This window comes from Elaeis guineensis, chromosome 6 (genome assembly GCF_000442705.2).
Source record: "Elaeis guineensis isolate ETL-2024a chromosome 6, EG11, whole genome shotgun sequence".
NCBI lineage: Eukaryota > Viridiplantae > Streptophyta > Magnoliopsida > Arecales > Arecaceae > Elaeis > Elaeis guineensis.
The window spans coordinates 96,629,930-96,644,886 of NC_025998.2; the positions used below are offsets into that span (position 1 = coordinate 96,629,930).

At 34.6% G+C, this 14,957-nt stretch overlaps 1 non-coding gene across 1 annotated transcript; it reads left to right on the plus strand.

Moving 5' to 3' along the window:
• Positions 1-12,645: 12,645 nt before the first annotated feature.
• LOC140858989 (small nucleolar RNA R71) lies at positions 12,646-12,754 on the plus strand. Its single transcript, XR_012142390.1, has one exon. It is a non-coding gene; the product is annotated as a small nucleolar RNA R71 (small nucleolar RNA).
• Positions 12,755-14,957: the final 2,203 nt, after the last annotated feature.

Here is a 14,957-nt window from a genome sequence, read left to right on the forward strand (position 1 = left end):
GTACTGTTGGAGATGTCATCTGCTACAGACAGTGAGGAGGTTCTGAAAGACTCTCCAACACATCCAAGGAGGCTCGGAGGCTGATAGGAGGGTTTGTAGATGCTGATTTTGGTGGAGATATGGACACTCAGCGATAGGTTTTGTATTAAGCCTGTTTGGAGGTCCAGTTTCGTGGAGATCATGCTTGTAGCCCATCACGAACTTATCGACCACTGAGGCAAAGTATATTGGCATTACAGAGATAGTGAAGGAGGCCCTATAGCTGAAGGGTTTGGCATTGGAGATAGATCTTGCACAGGAGGCCGTCAGGGTGCACTGTGACAGTCAGAGTGCACTGTTACTTGCACAGAACTCTGTCTACCATGCGAGGATGAAGCACATCGATATTAGATATCACTGGATCAAAGAGATTGTGGAAGAAGGTGAGATGGAGCTGGTCAAGGTGCACACCAAGGAAAATCCGATGGATGCATTGATGAAGGTTCTTCCACAGGACAGCTTTTGAAGATGTGTGACACTGATGTGCTTGATGGACAGGATGGAGTTGGCTGAGGCCTTGGGGCACCAAGGTGGAGATTGTTAGGCCTCATATTGTGCTCCCAAAGCTTAGGGGACCAAGGCTAAGGCCAAGGACCAAAGTCCATGAGGTGCTCATGGGGTTTCTAGGACTAGTTTGGGTCCTAGGATGAAAGGCTGTCAGCCTTTCGGGTCTTGAGGTTCAGGAGACTTGAGCCTCAAGGGGCTAACTTATTTTGGGCTAGATTTGAGTCCTAAATAGATAAAATTTATTCAAATCATGGATATACATAGGTTTGGGTTAGCACAAATCTCATATCAAGTTAGCCAAGGGAGTTTTGTGGTTGGCTTACATTGACCTTGTATAAATACCTTTGTATTTAGGGTTTGTATGAATGATTCAATCAATCAAATCATTTTTTCTTTGAACTTTCTCTCTCTTTCTTCCTCTTCCTCTCTCTCTAGTCTTCTCTACACTCTAGAACCAAGAAACCTAGGGTTTCTTGGCTGCCACCCCAAAAAGGAAAGAAAGGAGGTACTAGAAACTAGCGCCCTCCCTTTATGCACGCCCCTATTTTGAGCGCCCCCTCTTGGCTGCCCAAGGAGAGTTTCAGATCTTATTTTTTATTTTTTGGAGGCTTCATCAAGTGTGCTTCTAGATCCCAAAAGGTAGATTTCAGATCTAGTAAGGAAGGGGTTCAAATCAAAGAAGAAAATTTTGCTGACAGAATTTACAAGGCTGCTGAAACTAGAAAGGCTGTTCTTCTTCAATATGTTTCATCCCCTTCCAGCGAGTTTTCTTCATTGATCTCCTAGTGGGAGGTACTCCATATACTTGAGAATGTGGCACAACAAAATCTTATTCATGTAGGTTATTAGCAGATATTTAAGTTTGAATTATCCTATCAAATAAGAAATCTCAATGGAAAGAGAAATTGAATCCAACCATGTGCTAGTAAGGTTACCTTGAACCCAATCGAATTTTTCTAAACCCAATTGACATTTCATAAGCTCAATTACTAATTTTAGGTCTAATCCCTTTATTGTGCGACCCCATAGATTTAATTCTATCTGGTAGTAAGATATACAATAATCTCTATCAAAGTATCATTGAAACTCTTTTCAATGGGTTAGAACAATTCCACTCTAGCTCATCAAGGATTGTCGATCCAAAACAACCCTAGTGAGCTCTCATAATCTACTAGTGATACCTAGCAGTATGTAGTGGCAACCCAGTAGAACTGAAATAAACCTCTAGGTGTAGTTAACATGTGATTCAGTCACGCTATCGTGAGTCTCGACTTGATGTCAGGTCACGGATAAATCGTCAAACCTCATCATCAGTCATATGATAGATTCGATTAGCTTTAGTCTAGTTGTGATTTCTATGAAAATTTTTTTCCATCAATCACACTACTGTAGCCATAAATTTTCAAACTTAGCTTCTTAAATCCCATAGGACTACTTCTTTCTATAAAGATTGATAGATCCCATCTTGATATGCACCCTTCTCTATAATAGATCAACTGTTGCCAACATCCACTATAAGGGCTCATTGAGATCCATGTTTCTATATCAGTCAAACTCCAACAGTCTCACCATGGGTAGTAGTACAATCTCAGATCAAAGGACCATTCACACAACTACAGCATCAAGATGACCACTGATGATCGAGTAAAAATTTAAATGATCTCTCATATGATCACATTCAGTACTAGTTGTTCTCTAATAACTATCCACACTCATCGTCTAGTGTCCCTATACTGTAGATCAGAGACTCATCTATCCCGAAGGAAGTGATCTATGCGTTAGTCTATCCAGATTGATCACCGTCCTCATGATGATCCTATGATCGGGAGTATTTAGGAATTAAATACATGTCTCTAATTCTCAACACCTTGAGAATATGTATTGAAACTAATTCCATGGATGATTAAAGGACATATCACACTTGAATGAATAATAAATTTATCTTTTATTGATCAAATCAATGTATTAAGTACAAAATTATATCCTAGAGATATTACAATGTGTTAGCTATATTGACTTCTAGGACATACATCTAACAATCTTTCACTTGGACTAAAGTTAATTGGCCACAAATCTAAGCCCCATCTTCTCAAGGTAGACTTTCATTTTTGGTTGGTTCAACTGCTTAGTCAGTGGGTCTACCATATTATCCGTGGAGTCTACTCTTCGCACCTTAACATGTTTCTTTTCAAGGTAGTTGCATATGCCGCTGCTCTATATGCTTGGACTTATGGTGAGACCTTGATTCCTTAGCAAGGGCTATGGTGCCATTGTCTTTGTAATACTATGTCATGGCATGATATCTAATTTTACAACTAACATTAGAACTAAAATTCATCCTGTACATTTACAGCATACTTAGTCTCCATTGATCGATTATTCAGAATCTTTCCAATATATCAAACAAGAATACACCCTCAAATTGCAACTCATAATCTCCTCCAAAGACCTAGAACAAATTCTTGTCCTTCTTAAATACTTAAGGATGTTCTTCACAGCTATCTAGTGCTTCTCGTCTGGATTCGATTGATACCTACTCGTGATACTCACAGCAAGAACAATATCAGGTCGAGTATATAGCATGGCATACATGAGGCTCCCTATGGCTGAGGCATAAGGAATCCTACTCATGTGCTGCACCTCCTCAGATGTGGTAGGACACATCATCTTGGAGAGACTAATACCATACCTAAGAGGTAAAAGTCCTCTTTTGGAGTTTTTCATGCTGAACCTCTTCAGCACTTTCTCTATGTACAGCTTTTATGACAGGCCTAGCATCCATTTAGATTTATCCCTATAGACCTTTATTCCGATAATATAGGATGCTTCTCCTAGATCTTTCATGGAGAATTCTTCAGACAACTATCTTTTGACCGTGGCCAGCATAGGAATATCATTCCCAATAAGAAGAATATCATCCACGTACAATATGAAGAATGTTATCGTGCTCTCACTGATCCTTTTATATACACATGATTCCTCTTCATTTTTGATGAAATCAAATGATTTCATTGCTTCATCAAAATGATGATTCCAACTTTGAGAAGCTTGCTTTAATCTGTATATGGATCTTCGTAGTTTGCAGACTCTATGATCACCATCACTAGACGTGAAATCCATAGGCTGCTCTATATAGATTTCTCAAGATATCTATTCAGGAAAGTAGTTTTCACATCCATCTGTCATATTTTATAATCGTAGTAAGTTGCAGCAGCAAGCAAAGTGCGTATGGATTTCAGCATGACTACGGACAAGAAGATTTTCTGATAGTCAATGCCCTCACACTGACTATAACCTTTAGCCACAAACCTAGCTTTATAGGTCTCTACCTTACCATCAGCACCTATTTTCCTTTTGTAGATCCATTTACGCCCAATGGGTACAATATCCTCAGGTGGATCTACTAAGGTCCAGATTTGGTTTGAGTGTATTGAGTCAATTTTTGACTTCATAGCATCTAACCATTTCTCAAAATCGATGTCAGACATCACCCGTCAAAGGTATTAGGATCATCACTATGACTCTTATCTCCCATAAGGAACATTTTCTTTACTTCCTCCATAGACATACCCATGTATCTCTCAGAAGGTCGGAAGACCCTACTAGATCTATGAGGTGGTTGAGGAACATCTACTACTGGCTCATGGATAACAGGTTCCTGAGGATCTATAGCTCTTGGCTCTTTAGAGACCTTCTCTTCGAGCTCAACTAACTTCCCACTGCCACCATCTTGGATAAACTATTTTTGTAGGAATACAGTATTTCGACCCACAATCACATTGTGGTTTTGTGGAAAGTAGAAGTAGTATCCCATAGATTCTTTAGGATATCCTATAAAGCGAGCTATAATAGATCTATCATCTAATTTATCCACCATCTATCTCTTGACATGGGCCGAACATCTCCAAGTCTTAAGATAACCTAAACTCAGCTTCTTACCAAACCATATCTCATATACTGTGGTAGGAACAGACTTTGATGGAATCCTATTCAACAAATGAATTGCGGTTAACAAAGCATATCCCCAAAGATATAAGGATAGATCAGTGAAGCTCATCATGGACCTGATCATATCCAATAGGATCCTATTCTCTTTTTGGATACCTCGTTGAGTTGAGGTATTCCAGGAGGCATCCATTGAGAGACTATGCCGTTGTCTTTAAGATATTTCAAAAATTTTCGACTAAGATATTCACCTCCTCGATTAGATTCAAGAACCTTAATGGTTTGTCTGTTTTTTTTCTACTTCATGTCTGAATTCTTTGAACCTTTCAAAGGCCTCATACTTGTGTTTCATCAAATATATATGTCTATACCTAGACAGATCATCGATAAAGATAATGAAGTAGGTATAACCACCTTTGATCTATACATTAAATGATCCATGCACATCAGTGTGTACCAGACAAGTAAATCAGTGGCCCTCTCCCCATGTCCTACAAAGGATAACTTGGCCATTTTTTTTTGAAGGTAAGATTCACAAGCCAGATATGACTCTGGGTTAAGAGAGCCAAGGATCTCATCTTTTTTCAATCTGTTTATCCTGTCCTCTCTAATATGGCCTAGTCTATGGTGCCACAAGTACTTCTGATTAATTTCATCTCTGGATCTCTTTTGGCCTACGGCACTCACTATTTGCTCATTTAGGTTCATATTAGCATCAATGTGCAAGTGATAAAGACTGTCAATTAAAAAACCTCATACAACTAATTTATTTTATAAATAAATAGAATAAAAATCTATTGAAACTAATTTTAAAATCTTTCTGTGCAAGCACAGACATGAAAATCAAATTCTGACTAGCTACAAGAACATAATTACTATCTTTTAAATCTAATCTAATACCAGACGGTAATCGAAGAGAGTACATGCCAACGTCCTCTACAGCAACCATTATCAATCCGAAGGATCATGTCACCTTCCCTCAACCTCCTACTTTCTATCAGACCCTGCATTGAGGTATATATATGAGCACTCGAGACAGAATCTAATACCCAACTAGACATAGAAGAAACCATAAGGTTAGATTCAATTATGAGCATACCTTCACAAGGTTTATCACCTTTTTTGGTCTTTAGGCTCTCTAGGTATTTTGGACAGTTCCTCTTCTAGTGGCCTTCAGCATGATAGTGGAAATATTTTTTCTTTGCTTCGGCCTTGCTAGGAACTTCTTTCTTTTGCTTATTCTCCTTTTTCTACTTCTTAGCAGATTTTGCCTTCTTCCCAATAGACTTTTTCTTGGAAGAAGTCCACTTCATAGCGAGAACAGTGCCCCTTGAAATCTTCAAGGTTTCCTCCGTAGTGACCAACATGTTGACTAGTTCGGGTATTGTGCAATCGAGCTTGTTCATATGAAAATTTGTAATAAATTGACTATATGAATTTATAAGGGATTGAAGGATCAGATCTATCTATAATTCTTTTTGTACTTCTAGCTCAAGCTTCTCAAGCTCCTCAATGTCCTTGATCACTATCATATAGTGCTCATGGACAGACTGCCCTTCACGTATCTTCAAATTGAAGAGTCTTTTGGATACCTCGAAGCATGCTGTGTGGCTCTGCTCACCATACAACTCTTGCAGGTGGGTTATCATAGCCCTGGCAGTAGGCATATGGTCATGCTGGCTTTGCAACTTATTTGACATGGATGCCAGCACATAACACTTAACCTGACTGTCTTCATCCGTCCACTTCTCAAAAGTAACCCTTTGCTCAACAGTAGGATGGTTTGGTAGCACTATGGGTTCCTGATCGAGTACTTGACCTAGTTTTTTAGAGGTCAGGACAATCCTAAAGTTTCTGAGTCAGTCTTTGTAATTGATATTGGTCAAACAATTGGTTTCAAATATGCGGGCTAGAGAGTTTGAGGCTGACATTATTTAACTACGAGAGTAGAGATTCAAGTTAGACTTTTATACTTAATGGTTATATTTGCTTCTAGAGACTTTAAGATGCAAACAATAACTCTCACTAATTTATTAGATCCCTTCACTCTTCGGAAAGAAAATGAAAATCCTAACGCGACAAAGGATTCCTAGTGGGTGATGTGGTCCCACCGATGACATGTACCTCACCTAACAATTATTAGTAACATATACACCGATGCGTAGGCAACTTTTTATCTAGATGCTTCACTAAGTATGTTGCAGCGACTTGGTCTCTAAGTCATTTAGGCTCACCTAATAGTTATTACCCACACTTCTTAATTAAGCCCAACCCACCATTCACAAGTAGGTGCATGGCCATCATTAGGTCCCTCACCTAACAGTTATTGGGCCTAATCCCATCCTTATCTTGGAGCAACTCTTTGCTAATAGAGTGGTTGCATATTTTTGATGCAACTGAACCACTGTGATCAGTCGAGAATAATCAACATTGGTAGCACGCCCGCATATCTACAACAGTGAAAGACCTATGAACTTAATATTTGTGAAGAGATTTAGGTTTAGGTCTCATCTAATTAGTCATCATATGACCAATCTAATTGGCATGTGTTAAACCAAACCACTAAGCAACCCAATTTAAGATGCATTCTTTCAAATTGGCCAGGTAAGTGGAGATCAATGGGGGTCCCCCGTTGCTTTTTTTAGACACCAATAAATTAGCCAGATAAGTGAATGGAATCAATTAAATAATCACGTCTCATTAACTTGCCTTAGATACCAATAGGTCAATTGGTCCAAATAGGTTAACTCTAGCGAATCAGGCTCAAACCATCAAGCCAAATTAGGTCTTTAGGTTAATCGATTCTACATATGAAACTCAAACGATTTGATCAACAATAATTGTATGATCATTTAACTTAATTGATTTGAGCCTAATCAATACTTGACTCGATTCGATTAATTATTTAATCAAATTAGACCCATATGACTCAAATCAAAAATCTTAGATGCAATTCTATTACATGACCTAATTTTTGATTTTTTCATAATCAAAACCCTCATACACAAACACAAATTTTAAATTTTAAAATCAAAATTTTAGATCTAAATTCTTTGCATGAAAGTAAGTTTTAAATCATAAAAATAATTTTCAAATTTAACATACAAACATATATCACATATATGCATACAAATTTAGATCTAAATAAAATTTAGATATACTATATGATATTATATATCTCATATACTAATCATGGATCATATCAAAAATAAATTTATGATCTAAATATATAATCATATATCATATATATGAATTAAAATTTAGATCATATAAAATTTTAGGTTTCACGCATGCATCTATGTATCATACAAACATAAACTAGAACTCTTTCTAGATCAAAATTCAGATCTATGCATACTTTTACATATTAAATATATATTCTAAAATCAAATCTAAAATTAAATTTTAGATTCTAAAATTTATCTATACATCTCATGTATCAAGAAAAAAATTAGATTTTGAAATCCTTTTCAAAATATGTATGATAATTTCAGCAGTATAAAACCCATGGCTCTGAACCACTATTAGAATTTGAGGTTTTAGACATGCATGTGTGTTTCAAAATTTTATTTTCTAAATATCATAGTGAAATATAAGATTAAAATATTTTTAATCTGAATCATGTATGCATAAAAATATAATACCACAAGGATCTAGTTTATGTGCTAAAATTGACATATGCTGAAATTCAGATTGTGATCAATTCACATATCTATTTCGCAATCTTTTTCTTCGAATCTGGATCTAGAAGAAAAAAAGTTTTTTTCTAATCATACAAGTATCTGACCTCTATGGATATCTATTTAGGATCAACCTGAAACAACTCTCTAAAAATTTATTTTTTTTTTTAAAAAAATTCAGCCTGTTGAATTTGAACTAAGCTTGGATCACGATCAACACTTGATCTCTTTCTTTGATCTTCTTTTTTTCCTCTTCTCTAACCTTTCTCCTTGCTTTATGCTGCTACTAGACATCAGGAACCAGTAAGGATTGGATGCCCAACAGCCTTGGGCATGTGGGGGATGTGGGACATCCCAATTAGATAGGCATGTGGGATGCCCAAGGGAGAAGGAGAAGGGAGAGGAAGAGAGGGCATGGGGAGGTCTCTTAGGGATGAGGGGTGATAGGATCAAGATGCTGTCATTAGGACACCATGATTATCAATCAAATTTTGACTTCAATAAAAATTAAAAATATATAGAAAGTAGTGAGTCGGGTCGAATCCACAGAGAAGGCAGAATTTTGATTTGAAATCTTTGATTTTATTAAAAAAATAATTTTGGAGAAAATAATTTAAGTCAAAAAATAAAAATTAAAAGTATAAAAAATAAATCAGGTACTAAGATCTACTAATTAGATCCTAGCATCTACTTACAATAAAAATAAATAATAAAAATTTAAAAAATAAAAAAATAAATTGATACTAAGATCTACTAATTAGATCCTAGCATCTACGTACAAAAAAAAAAGACAAAAATTTAAAGTGTAAAAAAAAAATTTTACATTAATTAAAATTAAAATTCAAGTACATAAAATTTAAAAAAATAATAAAATAAAATAAAAATAAAATTATAACAAAGATTTGAAGTTGATCAACCAAATCTCATCGAAAAGATGGTTGATGACCTCTCCATCTTCCATCGTACTCTGTAGAGCAAACCGACTTCTCTCCTTCTTTTCGTTGGGTCTTTAAAGCTATTTAATTTTTTTTATTTTTTTATACTTTCTACTTAATTTTTCTTCTCACAAAGCTTATTCCTAGACCCTCTATTTATAGATAATTTTTTTATAATTTTTTGATAGAAAAAAGAGTCCTAAAATCCTTAGAAATCATATTAATCTCCTTAGGAATATTTCTGACCGTCGGATGGAGCTTGAATCACCCAGATCTACCTAAAATTTATAGTTTTAATCTTTATCAAAGTTGGATAGAACCACAGCCAACTGATCACATCTGAAATTGATTCTGGACTGTCGGATCATGCAAAAGAGTCCTCTTATAAACCGACAATGAACAGTAACTGTTGGATTTAAGTCAGATGGAATTTCAGCCATTGGATCACACCTAGGATCTTTCTCTCACTGTGAACCATGCCTGTGGACCATGTAACTATTCTCGTGGACTGTACCCTAGCTCTGTGGATCGAGCGATCAATCCACCATACATCGAAAGCTATTTTCTTTATTTTTTAGGATATTTTAGCTTCATTTTTGCTTTGATTTTCATCTAAAAAATTAAAAAAAATATGCATTAAATTCCTCAAAAATTTTTCTTCATTTTGATATTTAAATTACTCAATTAAATTAATATTTATTTTTTATAAATATATCAATTTTTATATTTTTTCAAAAATACTTATTTTTTAAGAAAATTCAATAAATTTATAAAATTAAGATTTTTAAGAAGATGTTAGCATCATAAATTATCAAAAATATCTATAATAAATATAAAAATATACTACTTATCACACTCTCTAACTTAAACTTTGCTCATCCTCGAGTAAAGAAAGAATTTAGAATTAAGTACCGTTTAACTTAAAGTTTCAAATTTTACCAAATAATTTTTAAAAGGACTACTGATATTCAGTAGAGTGTAAATGAGGTATGTCATTGAGGTATTAATACTAGTCAATATAAGAGTTAAACTAAGAACACTAATTTTTTTTTGAATTTTTGTAAATTATCTCTACCTTTATCTCTAAATCATTCACCTTCATATGGACAAGTATATTGTTACTTCTGTCCTTCATTTATTGATTATTTTTTTTTTAAAATATTGTACTGCTATTGAGTGTCTTAACCCCTTAAGCTTTCTGTTTGATCTATGTAGCGAGTTTTCAGTCAATGACTCCCAAACCAGATGGCTTTAGGGCACTAGGTATAAAATATCCCTCGAACCTACTTGCTCGAATTAAATAGGCTACGAGTTAAAACTAGCTTTACAACAAAGCTTCTTTGCCCTTCATACCTTTTGATGCAAAATTCAATGCTTGTTTAGGCAAAGAGGCCCGATTACTCAGCATAAAGTACTTGAAAACTTTTTTTTAAAATATATGAAGAAACGTATAGTTACTTTACACAAGTCCATAAGAAGTAAACTCTTCTTTGATGCTGGTAGAAAAATTTAGAAATACTCAAAAAAAATTGTTTAAGTTCTAAACTTAACTCTTTATTGAGTTTTTTTAATACTTGATCCCTCAATATCTCACAAACTCTCTGATCTGTACATCAATTTTTTGTTAAAAATGCTTGGTTTAACTTGATTCTTAAGTATAATCAGATGCTTAAATACTAAATACTAACTTACTTGAGGACTTAAAAAAATTTTTGATTCTCCTCCCCAACTTAATCAACATTATCCTCAATGGAGTAGGAAAAATGAATGGTGCATGTAAAGAGAAAGAAAAGGAGAGATATCATCTGATCCATAAGTCTTTTCAAAAATGATTCTCCCCCCAACTTAGTCAAGATTATCTTCAGATCCCTACAAAAGATACTAAGTAAGACTTGATTGACCTAAACAAAATACAAAAGATAGCAAAAAGTATAAAATTAAAAATTGAAAACTGGATTGCCTCTCAGAAAGTGCTATGTTTACCGTCTTCAGCCAGACCATGCTGATTCTCTCATCTATCCTGTGTTGAATATTGGATTGATAAATTTTAATGGTTTTGGATTGCCAATCTCAAGAAGATGACCTTTGATAAATTTCAATATTTTATTATCAATCTTCAAAAAGTATTTCACATTCTCATTTTTAATTTTAGAAAGATAATTCACAAACCCATTCATAAACCCTTATTTATCGAGAATTTTTCCTATTTGTTCTTCTAAAATACTCATGAATTGAGTTTTTGGGTTAGGAACTAAGTTTGAAGAAATAGACACTAGAATGATATCTTTTGATTTTAAACATGTGTTCTCAAGTGTGATCAAAGATAATTTTAATTCTGAAGGAGATGGTATTCTAAAGTGGAAGAACTAGCTTCTATGGCTGAACTCTTGATGGATATATCTTGGATAACTCATCCACTCTCTTCTTTTCTTCACTTAGATCAGCATTAGTACTAAGCTCAAGTTCTTCTATTGGGTTAGCTTCAGTACTAACCTCTTCTTCTAAATTCATATTTTGGCTAGCATCAGTACTAACCTCACTTACCTGATCTTGGTATAGATCCTTAAGAATTCTATCACTTTTAAGCTCAAAGATTACTTTATCATTTTTAAATTAAGGATTCTTATGTGGGACATTGGATTGATGACTAGATCTAGATGATTGATGGATGGGTGGGTCATTTTTAAAATTCAATATTGGTTCGTTTGGTAATTGACCTAGTTCTCTCCTCATAGTAGATTCAGTTAATTGATCTATTTATGCTTTTAGCCTAGCGAGGGATTGCTGTTGAGTCATGATCATTTATTGAAGTTGGTTAAATCTATCATCAGCGAGATTAGTCTGTTGAGGAGGTGGGTATGGTGGCTGATTTTGATATGGTGGCTGGATAGATTGACTGGGCTGACCTCTATTGTAGGCATAATTTTGGTATGGAGGCCTACTCTGAAAGTTTTGTAAAGGAAGAATTTGAGTCTGAGCCTGAGTCTATTGGGGTCTTCAAGAAAAATTAGGATGGTTCCTCCAGCTTGAATTATGTGTTAGAGAATGGATCATTGACAGATTTGGACTAACCTTGGGCAGCTTGAACTTGTTCTTGAATGAAAGGTGGAAACTGTGCAGCTGTGGGACATTCGCTCACATAATGGGCTGGGCTAGCACAGATAGAACAAATCTCCTGATAATTAGATGGTGGTGTGTATTGTGCAGGAGATTGTTGATCTAATGCTAGAAACTGATCAAATTTTTGGGCAAGAAGGTCGACTTTATCTAATCTTTGGGCTATTAGGTTCAGATCGGTCTTAGGACTAGAGTCTGTTTGCTTGATCTCAAAAATTTTTGCCCACTTTTGGTGAGGGATTGATCTTTCGTAGGAGGATAATGAAGCATGATTGATTGAATTTTCACTCAAAGTTTCAAATAAAGTGTAGGCTGCATCCTCACTTTTACTCATGAATGCTCCCCCACAAGATGCATCTACCATCTGTCTGTATTGGTCACCTAAACCCTCATAAAAAGCTTGAACAATTTGCCACTTAGATAGACCATGGTGTGGGCATTTTCTAAGAAGTTCCTTAAGTCTCTCTCATGATTCATGAATTTGTTCTCCTAGAAGCTGAGCAAATCCAGTGATGGCTCACCTCATGGTGTTGGTTCGACCTATGGGATATAATTTCTTAAGAAACTCGTGCTGCATTTCAGTCCAAATTTGGATTGGTCTCCCTATTGTGCCAAGCCAGTACTTGGCTTTGTCTTTAAGTGAGAAGGGAAATAAGGTCAATCTAAATGCATCATCGATAAAATTTTGAATTTTTATCATGGAATAAATTTCTAAGAACTCATCCAGATGCTTGTAAGGATCTTCATTAGTATTCCCATAGAAAGATGGGAGCATCTGAATTGTGGTCGACTTGATCTCATAGTGGCTTGCAGGGATATCAGGTAAGTGGATACAAGTCGATGGATTATAGGTGGAAGGAATAAAATATTCTTTCATCTGCCTAGATAGTTCTCTAGGATCTCCAACCATCTAATTTTTAGGTTTAATATGAATCAATCGTTCAATCTCAGGATTGGGTTCAACTAGATCAGGATAGAGAGATCTTCTACCTTACATATACCAGTGCAAACCCTAATGTATGATTCAAGTTTTGTTTTTGTTTCATTTTTTTTTTAAGAGAAAAAGGAGAGAGAAGAAAGAAAGAGCCCTAGACCTAGATATGTAAGGTGGGAAGAATTAGTTGTGCTTTGGTGTTAATTATAATCAAGTTAGCAAATAATTAAACCTAGACACCTATGGGTTTCTTAGACCTAACAGTTCAATGTAGAGTGGCTTAGCTTAAATACAAATTGAGTTTGTTCTCACTTCCTTCAACTAGCCAGTTAAGAGATGGGATCGTGGGGGTCCCCCCGTTGCTTGCCTTAAACACCAATTGAATTGGCCAGATAAGCTAACGAAATCAATTAAATAACCACAAATCTACTTAGGCTGAGCCTTTATAACCTCTAGCCTTAGACACCAGTTTCAGGAGTGAGTCCGGACTTACTTTGCACTTGACTTGACCATAATACTCAGAACTGAACTCGATTAATACTAGGGGCCAATGTCTACTTGATTTTAGTTAAGCTAGGGTTAATGTGGGATGCTGGTTGGTTGTTTTTGGGCCAAGGGCGGGTGATGAAATTCCCACCTTATCTTGTTATGGGTGTTGTCCTTAAATTGATTTGAGATAAATATGTACAACCAATTTCAAACAAGGGGTTCTATGCAACTAAATTAGATGCATGAAACTAATAAAACTTGAAAGCTTACCTTGTCTCCAGCGATTACCAAAAATAAATCTACAATGATGAATGCTCCTAAAAATTAAGTTTCTACTCTTGTCATGCAATTTTTATTAGATTTATATGGATAAATTTTAGGTTAATTAAAAAAAATAGTAATTAATACTAAAAAAAATAGTTAAGGCTAGGGTTAGGATTGATCTCACCAACTTGGAAGCTTTCTATCTCCCTTTTTTTTTTTGAATTTTTGAATTTTTTTTTGTAAAAAGATAAAAAAAGTTAGTAAAAAATAGTCACAAGAAAATCAAAAAAATCAAATATTAAAATTGATACCTTTTCCGACAACGGCATCAAAAATTTGATAGGGTCAAGATGCTGTCGTTAGGACACCGTGATTATCAATCAAATTCTGACTTCAATAAAAATTAAAAATATATAGAAAGTAGTGAGTCGGGTCGAATCCATAGAGAAGGCAAAATTTTGATTTGAAATCTTTGATTTTACAAAAAAAAATAAAATTTTAGAGAAAGTAATTCAAATCAAAAATTAAAAATTAAAAATATAAAAAATAAATTAAGTACTAAGATCTACTAACTAGATCCTAGAATCTACTTATAATAAAAATAAATAATAAAAATTTAAAAATTATAAAAATAAATTGGTACTAAGATCTACTAATTAGACCCTAGCATCTACGTGCAAAAAATAAAAGACAAGAATTTAAAGTGCAAAAAAATAAATTTTGCATTAATTAAAATTAAAATTTAAGTATAAAAAATTTAAAAGAAATAATAAAATAAAATAAAAATAAAATTGTAACAAGAATCTGAAGTTGATCAGCTAAGCCTCGTCAGAAAGATGGTTGATGACCTCTCCGTCTTTCATCATACTCCGTAGAGCAAACCGGCTTCTCTCTTTCTTTTCCTTGGGTCTTTAAAGCTATTTAAATTTTTTTTTTTATTTTTTTTATATTTTCTACTCAATTTTTCTACTCACAAAGCTTATTCCTGGACCTCCTATTTATAGATGAATTTTTCATAATTTTTTGATAGGAAAAGGAGTCCTAAAA